Here is a 21,910-nt window from a genome sequence, read left to right on the forward strand (position 1 = left end):
ACTAAATGCCCATTTCATTTGATCAAAGCATGTTTTCACAAATCCAATAATTATGCGATGTACTATTTTTTATAAAGTTTTCCAAAGTATGGTAAACAATCACTGGGCTCTCCTCATTTGCACAGGAAAATGGACTTATAGGCTAAGGGTGATTTATGTACTGAAGTAATTTAAATTCCATACTTCCCAAGTCACATTGCATATGTTACATGCCTATAATTATGCTCCTCCGGGTGTGGAGCCAAGAAGGTGGCAGAGTCAGACGCAAAGAAAGAAAGGAGATTGATGATATGGTATTTTGCTAATACAATGCAAAGGCACTAACAGATTATGAGCCTCTTTCTTGCCTTTCCTCCCAGTTCTTTCTAAATTACATTTTCAAGCTGATGTCTTCACTGATCTGTCATTTCCTGGAACTGCCGTCATTCTGCTGTATTGGGAAAAACTGAAAAATGTTAAACAGAATATTTCCAATATATAATTCAAATTCTTTTAGATTAAAGACAAAAGGTCTCCCTTCCTCCTCTCACCGCCACTGCATACAAGCGCTTCCTTACTTGTGAGATGCATGTGGTTTTGAGTCAAATAATTTTCTCCTTTCTAATCTTTGGAGACATTTGAGCAGGAGAACGATTTTACTGGAACCTAGATAAGGCTCTGGGGTTCTACGAAAAGTTTTCTGAAAGGAGGACAGTGCGTTCTAGAAGACTGCCACTTACTTCCCCATTCTTAAACTACCGTTTTATCCATTGTTGTCTTAAAAGGAGTGACGTGAACCTTTCTTTGGAGGGGTGAGAGGAATTTCCTGTTTCTAGGCACTTTTTATCCCTCTTATTAGGGGTGCTTTAGACAGACTGGGTTTTTTTTTTTTAAATAGGAGCACAATTTGGCAGGCTAAGTGCATCTTTGATAAATTATACATCCTAATTCCTGTCTGATGCAAGAGCCATGCTGTTCCACAGTTGTCTCCTTCAGGTTGACTCCACGGCATGTTCTGCACATTCTATTTTTTGCTGTTGAAGTTTTAGTCATGTGCTCCTGTGCTTTTTTGTTCCTAGTCTAAAGAAAAATGTCATCTCATCAATACAAATATGCCCTGTCACGTTGTGTGTGTTCCAAAAGAGAAATGCTACTTTTCGCATTTCTTTCAGTGGGGAAACTACCTTTTGATACCATTTTTAATGTCAGTTTGACTGTGGCTCATTGTTTTAGCCCGATTTTGTGACTTCAGAGATCATGTTTTCAATAAATGTGTTTTTATACAGTTGATGACACAACAAAACAGCGAGGTTATACGCAGGGAAAATATTGAAGGCCAGTGTAAAAATCAAAGGGAGAGTGACAAAATATAAAGAATAACTTTCCTCATGTTACTAGAAAAAGGAAGAATCTTTAGAATGTCACCGTAGTATGTTTTTACTACAGTGAGAAAATACCTGGTGTAGAATAACCTATCAGGGAAGATGTTTCTTTTGAGTTTTGGTGTTGGATCCAGATTGGAATGAGCATGTTCTTGTCTTTAGGTAAGAACAGATTGCTGGGAAACTCACAGTAGCAAGCCGGTATACACAGAAGACACAAAACCAGCTCGTATAAGAACAAAACCTGCTTTTGCAGAAGGCCAATTATTTCTTTTAAAAACCTAACAACCTCTTAAACATCCAATTGCTTCTCAGCGGTGTTCTAGGGGATTACAATTTCTTAATGAGTCTTGATGAGGAGAAGCACCTCTACATCATAATAGATGAATCTGAAAATAGTATTTCCTTTGTTTACCTGAAATGTGTTTTTGTAGGTATGCTATATGACTGTGAAAATTCAAACCTCTTCAAGCGACATTCCAAGAAATACAATAAGTTTGTCTAGACTTAAAAAAAAAACCCAGCTTTTCCTCTTTCATTTCTCCATAACTATTCTTCTGAATCAAAATTTTAAAGAGAAATCAAAAAACAAACCTATTAATAAAATAAAGAGTGATGTGTTAATTTCTTGTCTTGTTCCTTTCACAAATTGCCTGACTAAAGCAAATTAATGAAGGAAGTATTCATTTTGTTTACAGTTTGAATATCCAGTTCCACAAGGCAGGGAAGGCATGGAAGTGGGACTAACTGTGGCTGTGTGTGAGGATTCATTAGGCTGGTGGTTCACACCGAGTTTGCATTAAGAAATTCAAGATAGATGCTTGTGGGTACTCAGCTGGCTTTTCCTCCCCCGCCCTTACTCAGTCACCTGTAATTATTTTTAGTGTAGAAGTAGCTAGATTTGGCCACATGACATAGAAAATTGTATACACCCTGCATGTCTTTCTTATGACTATTTTTGAATTTGAAAATTGATATCTGTGAGAACTATGACCACCAACAAAGTGATATAAATGGATACATTATTGTGTGCCTTCGCGTCCTATACAAGGGCTATATTTTAGTTTGATGATTAACTTTGAATTATGTTGTGTAGACACTTTGGTCCTAAAAATACTGGGCTATAGCTATATCAAAGACCAACAATGCAAACACGGTAAAAATTATATGTATTTATATACATATGTATAATTATATAAATTATATATTTATATAATACATAATGTGTGATTGTGCATATAATTATGACTCATGACTAGATATAGGAAGATGATTTATATATATATATCAATAGACAATCATGTTATTACTTATACTATAATACTCAATAATTATAATTATTTCCAAATATTCATAATGCTGAAGCTAAAATTAAGAAACAATTTCTTAGCATTTAATTACTTTTTAGCATGATCACTTTAAATCCATTATATCTGAGACAAATGGGGAATCACATACCTATAGTCCAAGTGCTTGGAAAACTGAAGCAAAAGGATCATGAGTTTGAGACCATATTGAGCTACATAATGACATCTTGTCTCAGAAAACAGATATCAATCTAACAAATGAAAATTCATTATATGTAATAGTGTATAACAGTTTCTAACAAGATTAGAAGCAATGGTTAATGCAGGGTCTTCTTGAATTTTCCCAAGAACCTTTCTCCATAAAATTATTTTAATGAGGCTAAATAATGTAAACTTTTTTCTAGTAGTTTTCTTATCTATTTATTCATCTTTTTAAAGATAGGGTTTCTCTGTGTAGCCTTGGCTGTTCTGGAACTCGCTCTATAGACCAGGATGGCCTCAGACTCGCAATCACTTCTTGAGTACTGAGATTAAAGGCATGTGCCACCATGTCTTACCCTAGTAGTTTCTTAAGGAAGAAATATTAGCTAAAAATTTCCTTAAAACATAGAAATAAAATAGGTTAAGAATAGTGACATAATTCCTCCAGTTTTAACATTATTTCTTGTTAAAAAGAAATCATTATAACTTGTATGTTTTCTGTAAGCAGCAAATTAAATTATTTTAGCAGTTATTAATCATTCGATCTACAAATATTTATTATGTGTACAAATGGCAGTATTAAGAAATAAAAATATACTTTCTCTAGAGTTAGAGTTAGTGAAGATAGAAATATAAATGCACTTATTAATCAGAATGATTATTCCTTTAATGTGGCTAGTTCAGTAAGCAGTGGTAGTATAGAAGAAAGATTGCTAAGTTAGAATGCAGAAAATTATCTGAGTTCTTCATTTGTAGAAATACCTTTGCTACCAGGGAAAATGACCACTGTCCTTTCACTAAAGGAAGCTGTATGGACTCATTTGGGGCATCAGCTTATTAGTTTCATATTCTATACATAAAGGCTCCAATTCATATCTTGAAGAAATTTTTAATACTTCTAAAATTGAAAGAAAGACACAGGAATTGTTCTAGTGTTTGTTTTAAAGACTTTAGGTTATGTCAAGAATAAAATGAAATATGGTATTGGCCTCAAGAATATAATTACATACACTGTAATATGAATTCAGTCAAACCACTTGAAAACAATGGATATCAAGAATTTGAACCACTTCCATCAACACCTGAAGTAGGTGGAAGAAGAGTTGGCCCTGAGGTCCTAAGTGTGGGAGACTCATTCCTGACCCCCACAGCTGCAATACTCGGGAGAGGAGGCCCTGTACTTTGCCAGGGCAATGTAATAGAGCCAACCCTGTTAGTGCAACCCTGTTAGCGCAAGTATGGGTGATCCAGCCCCGAAATTGTGAGCATGGGAGAGCTGTAAGCATTACCCATCTGTCTTGTGGTAGCCTGGTCCGGGAAGAGATGCCTTCCTCCCCTCTTACCCATTAACACCTGGGGCAGGTGGGAGAGCTGGCTCTGTGGTAATAAGAGTGGGAGAGGCAGCCCTATTAGCGCAGGTGTGGGTGAACCAGCCCCGATGTTGTAAGCATGGGAGAGCTGTCCATTTCACACATGGTGGATCCACCCTACAGTTGACCAGACCCAAGATTATAACTTGACCTGCCCGATCATCTACCCCATCTATTGTCTGCTGGAACACGTGAAGGGACCTGACCTGCAGACCCAAAAGTTGCAGGATCTCTACAACACGGGATATCCAGGAGGAGTCCTAGCAGGAGCCTAGCATCTATACTCACCAAGGCCAGCTGGCCTAGGTCTGAAAAAGCATAGAATAAAACCGGACTTGCTGAACATAGCGGACAATGAGGACTACTGAGAACTCAAGAACAATGGCAATGGGTTTTTGATCCTACTGCAAGTACTGGCTTTGGGGGAGCCTAGGCAGCTTGGATGCTCAACTTACTAGACCTGGATGGAGGTGGGTGGTCCTTGGACTTCCCACAGGTCAGGGAACCCTGATTGCTCTTTGAGCTGATGAGGGAGGGGGACTTGATCGGGGGAGGGGGAGGGAAATGGGAGGCGGTGGTGGGGAGAAGGCAGAAATCCTTAATAAATAAATAAATTTAAAAAAAAAGAAACTAGAGGCCTCAAACAAAATCAATGACTCTTTGCAATGAATACTTGTAAGTAAAGATGTATAGACAAAGGTGTCTATGGCATGACTCACTGTGATGCAATGCAGCTTTCATGATGAGATTCTTAAGTTTTTCCCCCTTTTAAATTAAATTAATTTAATTTTGTCCTGTTTTCTCTTAAATTCTCTTTTATTTGTGGGGGGAGTGCAGAAGTAGAGGGCAGATGCGAAGGGACAGGGAAATGAATGTGATTAAGATAGATAACGTAAAAAAACAGAATAATTAATCAATTAATTAAATAGAGAATTTAAACCAAATAATACACTATTCTAATAGAACCTGAACAGGACAGTTGGGCTTCATGAAGCCATGAAAATCCATTACAGCTCATGACACAGTTGTGTCAGGAGATGATAACCTGTGCTTGGAGGTGCATCTATGCAATGGGAACTTGCAAAGACTGGATACCAGGACTCCCCTGTTTTCTAGAAAAGCATTGTTAAACATCTACTTGTCCACCAGTGACTACTGACTTTGGAAGGTGATAGCATTGAGAAACATGACATAGACTATATCTGCCTAGTATTGTATATTCATCTCAAGGTAAAGGATTCACATAAGATGGCATTCTCTAAACACTAGTGGATATATGGATAGACTGTAGGTGATGATGATATTGATGATTTAGGTGGCATATCGCTCCCCTAAATTTATATTAAGAATCTCTCTTAAATTTTGAGTGTCATCAGAAGTCTATCAGAACAGCATCTATGAAAGTGATTCTCGTGATAAGCTTAAAAGCAAGACCTTTGCCTTATCTAGATTTTTATCTAAATTGCTGAGCATGGCATGCTGAACAGCATAAAGAGTGCCATAGGAAAGATACCCTGGAGATCATCCGTTCCATCTTCTTTAGAGTTGGGGGCAGATAGAACCTGTATGCATTCATATCAGAAAGGAAATGAAGCTATCCTTTTTGTAGCAGAATTCTTAGACGAGACTTGAAATATAAGCAGTTAGTGTTGCTAAATTAAACAGCAATTACTAATTTAAAGTTGTCACATTTAAAATTATAAAATCCTGAGATTAAAATTCCTCTTTTCTTGAATTACTGTACTTTAAAAAAAATGTTCTGGGCAGTGGTGACACACACCTTTAATACCAACACTTGGAAGTCAGAGGCAGGCAGATCTCTGAGATTGAGGAGGCCAGCCTGGTTTACAGATTAAGTTCTAGGGCTACACAGAGAGACCCTGTCTCAAAAAAAACCCTCCAAACAATAAACAATAAATGAACATACAATAATACTGTTTTTAATGCATAAATATTTTTATATTTTTTTTATTTTTATCAAGCTCTACATTTTTCTCTGCTCCCCTCCCTGACAATACTGCAGTTTTTAAGTACTAAAATAGTTGTCAATAGTTGTACCTATTACTTTACAATGCAACATTTCTCTGCATTCTTCTCATTGGTACTTTTCAATTTAGAAGCATAAACTTTAGAAATTAGAATTTAAAAATGTAATGAATATATTTTAGTACTGAAAAACTTCGTTTGCTGTAAGAGAAAATTTAAAGAACTAGTATGCTTTATGCGAAGATTTTCCAAAAATCTTAGCAAAGACAGACCTTTGGATGAGAACAGAATTCACAATGTGATGCTCTATTGTTCTGTTTTATGACGACATAGACAATTCTGGGGTTCATGAAACACAATATTTGCAGAACGACTTCTGAAGAACTCCAAATTCCTCACAAATATGAGTTTAGTAACTGCACATGATGTTACATTTTTTTTATTCCAAGGATATATACACGGCATATGTGAAAATCAAGGGAGCTGAAGCATCCTATGTAGACACTGTATTGCATAGTCTCCAACAGTTGCCAAACAACTGAAGAATTTTGCCTTTTGACTCTTTTGCAGAAGAAATGTACCATATTCATCATTGTGAAGAGTGGTATCAGAAATAGAGAAAAGCAAATAACGCACTCACACCTTCATCTTTTTTCTTTACTTTTACAGGTAAGACTACATTGATTATTATAAAATAATATTTCAGTATTCAATAAATGAAAAACTTTAATAGCTTGCATCTTGTTTTAGAACCTTATGTGATTATTATATTCCTAATGAATACAAATATCTGGAAAGTATGTGTCGGATCTTAGCCTTGGTCATTGCTTTTTTTCTAAGTGAGCTCTTTCCATGAATCAACATCACCAGAATGAGGAAATTATATCTAAAAGTCACTAAACAGTTTGCTTACAAAAAACTGTCTGCACCTCAGAAATGTGATAAGAATTTGGAAGAAAAAAAAATCCCTAAAGGCTAATCCTCATAAATATCAGATGAGGCTCTAAAATCTGGGATTTTGTTTCATATATTTTCTCTAGTTTTATAGTCTAATTTTTATTACAAAGCTTAAACATCACGTTAAAGTAATATGCATGAAGAAATCCTATCCCTCCCATTGCTTCTACTTCAATTTTCACAAGCACCTACTATTAAACCTTTGGTATTATGTCAGACACTTTTTCTGTATATAACCAAATAGAGACTTATTTTTACATAGGGCCATTCTATACATACTTTCCTGATGACTGACTTTCTATGCTTAGCCATATATAATGCATATATTTCCTTTCCAATCTATGAATAGTCTTCTTATTCCTTAAAGCGACCTAACCACATTTTCTAGTATAAATACACCGACATTTGCTGAACCAAATTCTCTATAGAAGGACAGTTAGGCTGTTTCCAGTGTTAATTTATCCTCAAAAGAATAGTTTCAAAAGATATGCGTTAAGCATGAGTCAAACTGTTGGTGATTTGGATGAAAAACACTAAACTCCTAGGGCGCGCTCATCATCTAAACCCAGGATGAGAGAAAAATCAAGGTTTAAATGTACTGCAGTTTTGATGTCAGGCAGAGACTATGAAGAATGTTGGAAAGAGACATAAACTTATAGCTTAAGAATCTAAACGTTATAAATGGAAAACTCCAAATTTCACTTGTCAAAAATGTGCACCGTCGCTGGCTGAGTAAGGCAAGAAGTATACGGGAAAGCAGGCAGTGAATCATCGTTGTAGGTTGTTGATGTCTTTACAAGAAAAGCTGGTGGCAAGCACAGTGCACAAACTGCTAGCAGGAACACCCAGAATTTATATACCTTTTCATGTCAAGTCTAGATTCAATCTCTTATTTGTCTCCTTTCCCCTACACTAAAGATCTCTCTATTCAAGAACCGAAGCTTGATCTTCCTACAGGGGGATTTGCTATCATTTAAAATATCAGTTTGATTGAGTCATGGGTTGGAAAGGTATCTTGTACAATCTTGGATTCGGTCAACGTTTCCCAGAACTGTTTGAGTCTGGGCAGCCTCTTGGTTTCAGAATTAAATAGGAACAGGCTGTTTTGGAATCAAGTGTAACAAGGTGCAGCTCCCAGGATTCTTTCCTTTCGAGGAGACGGTGATGCAAAGCATTTTAGTGCTCCAATGTCTGTTCCTAACCGACAAAGGCTTGCTTTTCACCCTTCATTGCCCTATCAAATTGAATAGAATTGAGTTTTGGTTAGACAAAGAATTGATAAATAAGCTATTAAACTTTAGATGTATGTGGGAATATAAGATATTAACCATTGTGTTATTTATTTTTTCTACAAACTGGAGTGTGTCTCTTTTAGAAAGTCTTTTGTTCATAGGTATTAGAAATAATTTTTTAGTCTCTTTATTAATGAAAAATGTGTCAAGCATGAAGTCTTTCTTGTAAAGTATATGATTCTTGGAAACATGTGCTTCAAGACAGTGGTCAACATATTAGAAATTCTTTCCCCATTAAGTCCAAAATGACTTCACACAACCAGCTTAGTGTGCATGCTAAAAGGCGTTGTCTTAGAGTGACAGACTCGCAATCTACTTTAATTGGAGTCACCGAGTGTCTAGGACTATTCTTCATGTCTGAATGGTGTGTGGTTTTATTTGCTTTATGATGCATTTTCCAATAGAGTATATTTCTAAACCAATTTTATTAATGGTGGTACCTACATGGTGTATCTAATAATTTCATTAATTTCTCTGTTATTAATTGTTTCATTACCTTTCTCCAGTTAGTAGCAGTAAATACCGAGCACTATTTATTCATAAGGGATAGGAGTAGCCACTCTTCTGAGTGGTGAAGCTTATTAAGAAAAAGAAATGTCATTTTCTATGATTCCTCCCTGCTTTCACAACCCCTAGTCTCACTTGGAGGGAAGGCCAGCCTTAATTTCTAAATTAATTGCCATAAACATAATTTATATATACAGGGAACATGCGGAAATGGCTTCAGTGCTGATCTTCACATTAATCTTGGTATTCTACTCACAAAAGAAAAACTAGTGATACCCTTTTATAAATAATTGATACAGAGCCTTTCAACTGGGGAAGGGGAGAGTGGCGGTGGCTTATTTAAAAGCTCAGTTAGGCCAAATGATTTACTCTGGTAGGGACTGTAAATTTTCAGATATTTAACTTTGTTTTAATCATTCTTATAATAAATATGAATGAAGCATCTATCTTTAAACATCTGTGAAGTTGATTGAAGAATCTTATTTTATCCATATTGGTAACTGCCTAAAATCATCACAAGATAACAATTAAAACAAGAACAACTGCAGTAGAATATGCATGTCTCAATGCTTAACTCTTCACCCAGTACAATGGCTGTTTTAAGGATGCCTCTCTTAGGTGAGTTTAATTTCCTATTAACCATTAAAGAGAAATTATAACTGCATAAGAAAGACAAACATATCTCTTTAAATTTGTTTGTTAGATTGGCCAAGAATCACTGCTTAGCATTTTTAAAAACAGGAACAATCCAGCATTTTCCCAAGGAACGTCGTCAGATGCCTACATCCAATTGTCACTAAAAGGCTACCTCTCAAATCTTTTGAAAATCTTCCCGATAATGCAGGCACCACTGAAAATTCTGGGTCAGACAGAATGAATTCATCTTCTCAGCAAGACTGGAGCTTTCCTGCATCCCCGTTAAGCTCACGTTATGGGCATGGATGGGACTGTTTATGACAGATGCAAATTGCACTTAACATCATCTGTATGTTACAGTTTATCACTAGGCACGCATCCTCCAAATCCGATTTTTCCCTTTAAACCCAAGAATTCCGGACACTTCATAAAGCAAAAAGAGCTTGCTGCTACCTTCAAGGAACTCAAACTATCTGATTTTTTTATTTGCCGCTGCCATTAGATTGAAATGATTTTTCTTCAGTTTGCTCAAAGCCAGATTTAAAGTCAGGTCCCAGAGGAAACGGGAAAGTCGATCCCCTAAGCTGCTCAGTCGTTGTTTGCTTTTTTTTACATGTAATATCCCACTTCTAAGCCAGGGTATAATTTAAAATACAAAACACACTCTACATAAATATGTCCTTTAGAAATTTTCTAATCTGACTTTTAATGGAAGTTAACTAAGTGTCTAATATTATGTTTATGGAAGAAAATGGAGAAATTACAAATATCCTTGAAGACACTTATTTCTTAATAATGTTCTATTTTTAAAGCTGTGTGTTTCCTTACTGCTTCAAGTCAGTAGCAGCCATGGTATGTGCTTCTTTTTGATACGGACCTGACAGTTTGCTCATTCATGACACTTCTAAATAAGCCTCAAATAATTTCAAATATTTCCCATGTTATGGTCCCCCTCGAGCCACTCAGAGAGCTCCGGTTTGCAGTTGCTTTCTGTTTGCTGGGGAACAGCAAAGGGTTACTTCAGTTCCTGGGCTGTAAGTACGAGCAACAGGAATCCATGGGCTTTAATTTGTCCATGTCTTTCATTTGATACCACCAGTATTAATAGCTTTGCAAGGAAATTCTGCAGTCATTAATCATAATAATTAATCAGATCCAATTATATTGCATATAAATGCGAACAAATTGCTGAAAAAATAATGATCTATCACCAACGTGTCACAAGGAAAAAGAGACTAAAATAGTAATTAGAAGCAGAGATTTAGTTGTGTGTGAGTGCCCCGCAACTGATTTTAACTGTATGATGATCTGATGATGTAATTAGTAGAAATTCTAGCATGCCTTTTTGGCAGACCATACAATGACTGTGCAAGTGGGAAAATCAGCTCCCTTTTTCTCGAACATTCCTGCACTTGTCCTTAACTTTGCATTTCTCGGTGAAGTTGATATAATGTTCCTTATATTCAAATGCAGGGTTCTAAATTGTTCTTGCCTGGGTTTTCTGAATTTAAGATCTCTTTTTAAAAAGTAAGACTATCTGTTAACTGAGGTTAGAAATCAAGACAGCCTGCATGGCATTTTTTTTTTAATTCTTGTAGTCTTAAGAGCATATAACATATAATTCAAAATGAAATGTTTTGGTTATAGGGTTTTAACACTATGCTGCGGGTTGCATGCATGCTAGCTATTTTCACCTATCTTCTTTCCTTTGAACTGAACTGAAAACATTTCAGAAAATGGAATGACTCTGTTTTCACTTCAGTTAACACTCTACAAAGCGTTGGCTGATCTTATCAGAAACCATTTAAAAATATAGATGCGCGTGAATGTGTGTGATTGTATGTGTGTATAAATTCTTTAACAGATTCTTAATCTTGCATTATTTGGTGCAAATTTTTCTATGGAATCATTTTAATATGTTTCTTTTTTTTGTCCCATTTTCCCTCTTCCTTCACAAGCTAGAGTTTGCAGAACGCATTTTCAATTTAAAACGTACGTTATGTGTGCGCCTGCTCGGCATCACTTTGTTATATGAGCAAATGTGCCAGTTTGAAGCTCTTCCAAACATTTCCTTGCTGAATTCACCCATCACACATGAAAGGGTTAACTGAAGATTGATGAGCCGTTTTTATGATAGGTTTTCGACTTGAAAATAAATGTTAGGTTCATCATAGTTCTCAATACTAAGCAATGCACTCTCCAGTCTTTGATCTCAGTGTTGTGAGTACTACAAAGAAATAAAACCTTATCTTACCTTTTCCAGCATCTACTGCGGAAGACCTCAATAATGCATAAGAACATCTGGAAGTCGGTAATTTTAGCTATCAGAGATAAGAATTGACACAGAACAGGTAAACCCTACAAAGTCATCATGTTGAAATGAACTGATTAAGGTTTAGTGACATAAAACATCATGTATAGTATTTCCATGCTTGCTACATCTTGCTATTTTTATTTAAAAAAGGAATGTCAATTATATATATTTAATAGGTTGATTAGCTCGCAGCTATATTATATTTTACATAAAGAGACAGAAATGTCTGCCATCTATTGCCATGCATATCTATTTAGAGTGAACCGTGAGTTCATCGAAAATACATGGGCATAGTAAACAGGGTTTTGAAATGACAATTTTTTACTGGTTGCAAGTGCTAATTGCTAGTTTCTCAAGGGTATAGAATTAATCACCTGCTAGATTTACAGTCTCTAGGTTGAGACCTGAGGATGGAGGCAATAAGTAAAGCTCTTGAGGGACATATCATATGGTGAGTCTAAATATCAGTCTCTATGCATATGTAAATTGGTAACAAAGTTTTTTCAAAGCTCAAGTATGCTAATTTCAAACAGGCAAGACTAAAGCTAGCTTTTAGCAGCTGTTTAACGTCTGCCTGTGGGTGGTAGAGAGAGCTTAAAATACAAGCAAACAGCGGTGCATAAGTAATTAAGCAACATTTTGCTGGGCATAAATAATTCTGTTTATATTGCTCTTTTGAAGAGTATAGAATACAAAATAACAGATCAAGCGCACCTTGGGTCACCAGAGGTTAAATGTTCCAGCTCTTTACCTTGCCTCAGGTTTTTTACATTTTAAGGGAAATAAAAAAAACACACTGTGCTAGGTGATCTTTTATAACTTCCTGGGAGAGGAAATCATTTAAGATTTGAATAAACTGTACACAGAAGCATCATACTTGGAGTTCAACTGTTTTTTTTTCCTTTATTTTCCCATCAGTATATCAGAAGAAAGTCAGTGGCCAATATGTTTCTTAACATTATATATTTTAGGATTCTAGAAAGTTAAGTGGAGGCTGTTTGACAAAATTTAAAAACAATAAATTATAAACACAATCCTTTTCCACAGTAGACAAAAGAGTAGTGTTCTCAGTTTTTTCTTCACGAATAATTTTAATTAACCAGTGCATTTATGTGAACACACACAGACGATGCACTTTGTGGCTGTTGCCTAACTGTATGGACTAAGTCAATGTCGTGTCTTCAGGATAATCACCCGATTTGAAGAGATCTTACTAAGCTGGTAGAAGTGCCTAAAGGGGGAGAAAGGCTGGTCTACACAAATTGCATTTGATTCAATAAAAACCTTGAAATTGACCAGAAGGAAGATGAAAGATTTAACATGATTTAGAAATACCTAGTCTGGAAAAAAGGATTATAGACACTAACTGTGAAAAGAGTCAGGGGTTTAAACTTTGTTTGTGTTAAATATTCATGGTTTAAGGAGGTAATAGTGAAAGGAAGTACTCAGTTAGACATCAGAGCTTAGAAAGGGTTTAATACCTTAGAACTAGGAAGGCAGGGACAGACATTTATGAACAGGATTGCTGTTTTCCTTTGTGGTGAAGAAACACGTAGATAAGATGGAATTTTCCAAACATCTCTTTATGCATTCTCAATAATTTAGTAAATTGTGTACACTTTCAGGGAAAGAAGGACTTTTTTTCCTTTTCTGGCATTTTAAATTTTGTTCTTGAATCTGCCACATGGCTAAAAGAGGACGTAGGCAGTGGATTTGGGGGTTCAGATGATATATATATTCAGAGTTGATCTCTAGGGCATCCAAGTGAAAAAAAATGAAAGCTTTTTGCCTTGTTCTTCTTCTTACAGTTGGTAAATAGCAGCACTGGACTAGTGGTCCCAATCAAACAAAAAGATAGTTAAAAAATTAAAGAGCCCATAAAGAATTAGCATTTTATTAGGACAGTACTCTACAGCTGCTTGGCCTTGCAAACCCTTCAGTTTGGTCTACTTACTGTCAATCATTCTGAACGCAGCAATAAAGCTAGACTTGCTACGTAAGTCACAGAGACAAAGAACAGGACAAACAAGGAAACCACAGCCTCCCCATATCCATGTGAAAGCAGAAACATTTGCTTACAATTTTTGGCAAAAGTGCATGGTGTAGTGGGTGTAGTGTAAGGGGGGTGCAAATGTTCAGGTCTATAATCCCTGCTCCTCAGGGAGGAAAGTCAGAATTATGGGTTCGAGATCTATCAGAACAACACAGGGAGTCGCCACTACTCAATATTGTAAAATTGATGCTTTCTTTAATCAGTACCTCTCTGAAAATTATCTTTATTGTCTCTGCATATTATGACTTGGTTTCGTGGAAGCTTGTTTACTTATCCTTAAATACTAGAATATCTTTCGGGTAATGTAAGTCTTGGCTATGTTTAACTAAATCCTTTAATCATCTTAGGAAATTTGCAGTCTTTGGCTTTGACATCCCACCTTTTTTTCCTTCATTATCGTGTTTCATTCACTACTTTTTAACTAATCATTCATTTGCGTCATCAAGAACAGACAGTTAGTTTGAAAGAAAAGTAACATTAGAAACGAAATGACTTCATCTTGGCTTGCTGTTGAGATACCATAAAATATCTGTCACAGACTTTGTCATTCACTCATAAATGGAAGTATAGGTGCTTCACTACAATTCGTAAATAGTGTTCACGGTGTTCTGATTGGTCATCCATCAGTTTCATCTGTATCTGTGGCACTGCGTATGCTTATTTAGGTGGAAAGCAGTATAACACTTTTCAAAACTGATCAGTCTGATGAATACGTACAAAAAAAGAATGAATGTTATCAGGTCATTGTGTCCTATTCACTGAATAAATATTAATTTGCAGAGTATGTAGGGGCAGTGTATAGATAACGAGGAAAGATCAAAATCTGTAATATATTATGAGTATATAATTTTAGGTTGTCTATTTTAAAATTCAGTGTTAGACTATTTAAAAAAATCTTGACTAGAGCATACACTCATTATTAAAATATCTTAACTCTCACACCACACTTCCCAGTGGTCATTCAGAAAACATCGTTGAAAGAAACTATTTCAGAAAACAAACAAACAAGCAAACAAACAAATGTATTGTCCTAATATGCTGGCCAATTAACCTTGCTCAAGTTAAATTTACTGAAATTTCAAATTTTCTATGTTGTGAAACTGTTTATTTTAACCGAAAACTGCATAACTGTTGATGCAGAATTTTAGTTTTAAGAACCACTTAATATTATTCTCTCCTTAAGTACTAAGCTTAAGAAGTATCACTCTACCAATTGCTTTTGGATGAGCTAATGAAACAAAGCACCAATATCCTGTGGAAGAGTTGGCCTGGGAATCTGATGAGGCAGTGATTGCTGATGGAGGAGAACGGTAAAATAACCTGAGAAACATGAGCAGCTGAAATCAGAGAAACTGTGTATCTTCAACCAAGTAAATTCTTTTCTGGATATTATCCTGATTTATTTTTGTCATATAATGAGAAGATGTTTAATTAGAAGTCTTTGAATGTGTTTAAGCTACCCCTCTTTCAATTTATGTTTATGATATTTGTTAGCATGTAGGGTTTATATAGACACTGGGCTAGACATGATGTCAGTGGTGAACATACATATGTGCTCTTAATTTAAAAAAAAAAATGACCTCCTTAAATTAAATTCTGATGGAGAATACTATGCATTCTGCATTGTTTGGGTTAAAGAGATTTTGGAGGAAAAACTAAAATCCATCATATTATCCTTCTCATCAACTCAAGACAACAGCAACTCAAGAGACATGATCGGAGTTTAAAAAACCAGTAGGCTAGAGGCCTAGTGGTTGCAGAGGGAGCCTTGAATCTAGGATCCTCTCACATGTATTCCCTCCCTCTGGCTGTCACATAGATGCATGTACCCACCAGTATGGCATTCACCCTTGTTTAGCCTTCAGAACCGAGATTCCTGCTGACGGCATCAATGGATATGCCTACTCTCCTTCCTGCTAAGGGAGATTCCCGATAGAACCACTTCAGTGTTTGTGGTTTTCGTTTTATTTGTTTTTCCTTAGAGCTTTTTATGGAAATCATTTTACAATGTTGAGATTGAGTGCAGCTGAAAAACTTATTATATTTACTAATTTACGTAGCAGCCAAAAGGTAAAAGAAAATAAGACAAAACAGATTTAGTAATTTTATGAATTTAAAAACTAGCCCTCGGGGAAAAATCGGCACTTTATATTTTGTATCACTGCTGTGTTTAGGAAATCTAAAAATGGGAATTTTGTATTCTCATATTTTGACAAGTACTTTACATTTGCTTGAATAAATATTTTACTATGAAAGGAATATGATTAAAAAGGAAAGAACCCCGCACTATTAACTTCTCAGGAACATGGAACAGTCAAAGCACATATTCCATAAGCCCTGGGACGCAGCAGCATCAGACAGATGCTTCTAACCAATCCTCAGATGAGATTTTCTTTTTTTCTTTATTATTTTTTAGCCTCTGGAGAAAGTCTGCATTGAAGAGGGGAGAGGTGTAATTCCACTATCAGATCCACTCAGGAGAATTCAGCTCTTTTCTGAGGAGCTTCCCCATACAAGAACCTAAAAACAATAGTTCACCCTATATAGAGCCCAGAAGTCAACCAGGTCTGCAATCCAGAGCTCAGAAATCAAATTTATTCTTTTTTTAAATGAAAACACAGCTTTAACTTGTACCATACTTCATACTGTTAAGGTCAGTATTTCACATGGAATTTATATTTAGTGAGTGATGAAAGAAATCACTCATAAATACTGTAAAAGGAAGAAAAGAGGCTCTTACTACTGTAAGAGAATGGGTTTGTTTTGTTTGTAATTATCTTCCTTTAGAGTAATTGAGATCTGAAACAGCAGCTAATAGCCTCACTGCTTCAAATTACTACCGCCTGTAACTTTACCTTGCCAAATATCAAAGAGCTTTTCAAATGCAATGCTACCACTAAAACCTGGGTCATTTTCTAGTAATTAATTGGAAGAGGTGATTAATAGCTTAATAATGGGTTGATCTGTGTTTAAAAGTGCAGGGGACGTGCATAGGAAAGGAATATGTAATTTCGTATTCCTGAAATATAACCTAATTGAAAAATCAGCAGTTGGTCTTATTTACTTTAGACTTGTACTTCCAAACCCTTTTTGGAGCGATTCTGAGAAAATGTGTAAATCTGACTTTTTTCTAATTAACTCTTTGAACAGCAAACACACTGAGAATTTAAGGAGCACAAACTCTTTCTGAAACCAACTATGTCCAGTTGTCATCTCATGAGTCTAAGGGCCATATGTGTCAAGGATCAATCTAGATGTGTGGGCAGTAGTGCCCTGCCCTCTTAGAGAACCCCCACTAAAGAGACACCCAAGGATCCATAGGGCATCTTGAACCATATCATAGCCTCAATAGCCTTAATAATATGACTCTTGGGAGCTTTCTGTCACTTCTGTGCATCCTTATTACATTCACCATTGACTTATTGGCCATAAAATCTAGATATATACCAACCTGTCAGCCACAAAAAAAATACACTGAAATTACATTATACACAATGTATTTATGTATTTAGGAATATATATGTATATACATATGTGTATGCCACAACAATTAAGAGGTCATGAATTAGAAAGAGGGACATGAGTGGTAAGTGGGAAAGTTCAGAGGGAGGAAAAGTAAGGGAGAAAAGATATAATTATGTTACGATTGTAAAAAATTAAGCAATAATGAAAAGTATCTATTTATAACTAACCATGGCACTCTCCCATAACGGTCCTGTGTCAATCAGTAAGTTCACAAACATAATGATCAAAATTTATACACAAAGTCTCAATGAAACAGTAGTTAACTTGACAGAAGATTTTGGATCAATGGGGAAGTAGATAGTTTGGTAATCTCAAGAGATGGACACATTTGTCCAAGTCACTGTAGTGCCTTTGTAATTTATGTCAAGATGTTTGGAAGTGATAAACCCTGATGCTCATTTCTTGTTTACTATACATATAGTATGTGCTGTAGTTGTATATTTTATGTGAAAGAAGTGAAACATTCCCCAGACAATGCGGAAGCATGCGTAGACAGCCCAATTATATTGGGTTTTATGGTCTAAGTTGATGAGGATGACTGGCCTGTCATGGAACAGTTTCCACCGAGATATGAATTCATATTGCTGGATTCAGAGTCCAGAGAATTAACTATTACTCCACGGGAGCTGGTTCTATTTTATGTAGCTAGAAGAAAATCAAAAATTGGCTTTTTATTTCTGATAAATTCTTTCCCATTGTTTATTACTGTTTCTTCTTTTATACCAATTTTATCTCAGATGAATCTATAGAAATACTCATCTATATTTCCATCATTATGTTTATAAGATGGCACAATGCTAGTGCTAGAGCATTAAGCCCTACTTGTTGCTGTCTTCTTGGGATCAAGCATGAAATAGCATATGAAGTGGTACATAAACTCCCTCAGAGGACATTACAGGTCCTTGAATCTACAAACCTTGGGATCCAATCTTAAAACCTCGTATTCATCCAAGGTCAAGATATTGTATGGGGATTGAGGTGATCACTGGGTGTTGTTTCCAACTCTTTCATTCATCATAAAATATATAGGAATACAGGAAAAACTTGAACATGTTAGTTACCTGGGCTATAGACTCTGAATCTAAATAAAATGGTTACAATATGCACAGTTAAGTTCACTCTGCTGCAATATCTATGTGATAGGATGATACTGATGTGAACATTCAAATGGAAACAAAGAGAACTGGGACTTTTAGGAACTTTCCAGTCAAATAGGACCTTTCCTGTTGTCAGTGGTCAAAAGGTAGAGAAACCAGAATGAACAGAGATGCTCCCAGGAAGGAACTCAGAACACTTGCTGGTCAGGAAGCCCACAGTTCTCACTGTCTTCCAGTTTGGGGTGGGGAGCTCTGCTTTCTAGATGGCATGGGAGACAGATGGGTGGAGACTAGTAAAGCTGATGCAGCTCTTTGTTTTGTATGATTTTGTGTCATTTTTCTTGAGATCACTGCTATTTTTAATTTGCTTATTTTTCTGTGCAGCCAAAACTAAACCATCCCATAACCTTTCATTTCTATGCATGCAGCCTATTACATAACTTGCCAACTTTATTTCTTTGTTCTTTCAGAAAAGTTGGTCCTTATCCCAAGGCTGCTTGTTAATAGTTGCGGTCTCCTGATCTAATACTACAACTAATATTATCTCATCCTTCTGTTTTAATTACTTTTACCATCGCTGTTTCTAAACACCTGACAGGGACAGCCTAAGGGAAGGTCTATTTGTCTTACTCATGCTTTTGGTGGGCTCGATTCATGGTCATTTGGGTAGGACTCATGTGGTACGCAGTGGTAGAGTTCTGTGTTATTTCACTTCTGCGCAATAAGTACAGAGCAGAGATTGTAGGTGTTGGCTGTCTTTCTCTCCTTCCCCTTTTATTCTAGCTGAGCCTGCAGACAGTATGGATGTTGCCACTAGGTGCTTTCTGTCTATGAATTCAGATTCATTTTATTTGTTTGTTTTTATTTTAGTTCTCTTTTCCTCCAGAGATTCTCATTCTGAGACCTATAGAGAAAAGAAAAGAGTGGGGTTGAATAAGTTGCTTAGTAACGACATGACTTTTGTCAACATTTCTTGCTCTAATCGGGTGCTTTGTCCTGTCGTTCTTTTAATGTAGAATATTCTCCATCATTGTTGACAGGTTTGAAATACCTAACCTTACTGAAAAAGCAGCTAAGAGATGGGCCTTTATTGAATCGCTGGGATCCAGGCGAGGCTAGGCACTACACTGATGCCATTTCCATGGCTTTGTCACAGTGGCCATTAGGATTGTTAATGCTTGGAGGAGTTTCTTTAGTAGTTCATGATTTTTTAGTAAGTACTTAACAGCACACTTATTTGTGTACAAGTCTAACATCCTCTGAAGAACAGAGGTTTCTCTGTGTGACCTAAACATGTGATCCTACCGCCTCTACTTACTGTGTACCTGGGACTACAGGAAGAGATATTTGACCAGAAAATTCTTAAGAACACTGCATTGTAATGTCTCCATAACAAAAAAATTGTAAATGGGTTTAAAACCAATACTAGCAGGAATATATTTAATAAACTATGGAGTACTGATAGTTTCTTTTTGTTGGGCATATTATTCTCCTCTCTCTCTCTTTCTCCCTCCCTCCCCCCTCCTCCTTCCATCACTCCCCCCTCTTCTTCTCTCTCTTTCTCTCTTTCTCTTTCTCTCTGTGTGTACATGTGCATGTGTGTGTACTGATGCCCAGTGATACCAGAAGAGGGTGTTCTGGGGGTAGAGTTACAGATATTTGTGAGCCACCCTACAGGAGTGCTGGGAGATGAATTCTGGTCATCCTTGTCCTGGAGGCAATTTTTAATTAGAACCATTTCCTTAGCTCCACAAATGGTAATATTTGCCTAAGATTTATTAAGCAGATGGCTCAACAGATAAGATGCTTACATTGCAGGCCTAAAGACCCCGGTTGAACTTTCTTTTTACTTTTCTCCCTTCATTCCTTTCTTGAACCCATCTGAAGTCTGTGCTCTCTCCTACAGTCTTAATCCTCTTGACTCAGCCTCCCAAGCGCTGAGATAACAGATGTTCTCTATCATGTATCATCAACTTAACAGTGAGTTTTCAGTTCAAGATAACTTCTATATTTATTTTACGCCAATGCTATTAGAAGACAACCTTTTTACATCTATTTATGAAAAAGGGACTCTAAAATCAAAAGAACATAGTTTTTAAGCCATTGACTTAAAGGCAAATGCCATTAATTCTGAGTAAAATGAAAAACATTATCTCTCGAGAAATGATTTCTAAAAGGATATAGGGTAAATGTGCCACAATCCTAGCCAGCTCAGTTTGGGTATTTAGGACAAGGGAAGGGATTTTCTTTGTGCTTTAGAGAAATTGTGAAGACACTTAGTCTCTTTCCTTAGGCGTCTGTAAGTATCCTGTTGGGAGAAACCACTTTCATTATCTAGTCTTTTTTTTTTTTTTCATCAAGAGCAGTGAAGGCTACCCTGACCATTCTTGATGATATTCTGTGGGGAAAGTATGAGATGTTCCAAGGCTAGAAGTGCCTCATGACCTCTCAACTGGAAGTATCAGAAGAGAGACACATTCAGTGTTACAAAGACTGTGAGAGAATGACCGATGGAGGACATATGTAACTCCATTAGATCAACTAGACCGGCATTTAATTTAAATAATGGTATTTTTAAAAAAGTGAAAATGACCGATGTGGCAGGAACACAGAGGGTGAGATTGGAGATCATGAGACGGGACCCTAGAGAGGTGTGTGTGGCCAGATTGTGCGGGACCCTGCACAATAAGGCAATGAGCGGGATTCTATTGCACAGTTCTCCAGGTGGCTCTGCATGAACTCACTTAGGTCCCTTTTCACTCGTGGTTGTAGATTGTTGGGAGTGCAGAATCTTGACCTGAGAGGCACAGCAGTCTAACTGTGGTCCAGTGACTGCTGTACGCAAAATGCTGCTCAATGATTTATTCTTGAAGGAGTCTTATGATCCTGAAGTTTACGGGTTCAGGATTTTGGGTGATCCAGTTGTGGTATAAGTGGAGCAAGGACAGTAGAAAGTTCACGTACCCTAGAAAATTTTCTGAGCCCTAGAGGACTTAGCTTTTGTTGTCCCTGAACTTCTGTCTGTATAATGTAAACCCATTTCATGTAGTCTGTACACATAGGTTTTATTGTCTCATGGGCCCCAGACAAGGAACCAGAACACAATGGCCTTGCTTCATTGACTTAGTGTGATAAGGTAGGTGGGAGGTACAAGCAGGAAAATTATGATAACATTCATTAAGAAGTTTGGCTTAGTAGGAAAACCACAAATGGTATCTCAGAATGATCCTCAGTGGAGTAGCAAGACAACTGAAAATACTGAAGTTAAGACAAGAAAGTATTTTTGATAAAATTGGAAATATCA

The sequence above is a fragment of the Microtus pennsylvanicus genome, chromosome 9, assembly GCF_037038515.1.
Source record: "Microtus pennsylvanicus isolate mMicPen1 chromosome 9, mMicPen1.hap1, whole genome shotgun sequence".
Classification (NCBI taxonomy): Eukaryota; Metazoa; Chordata; class Mammalia; order Rodentia; family Cricetidae; genus Microtus; species Microtus pennsylvanicus.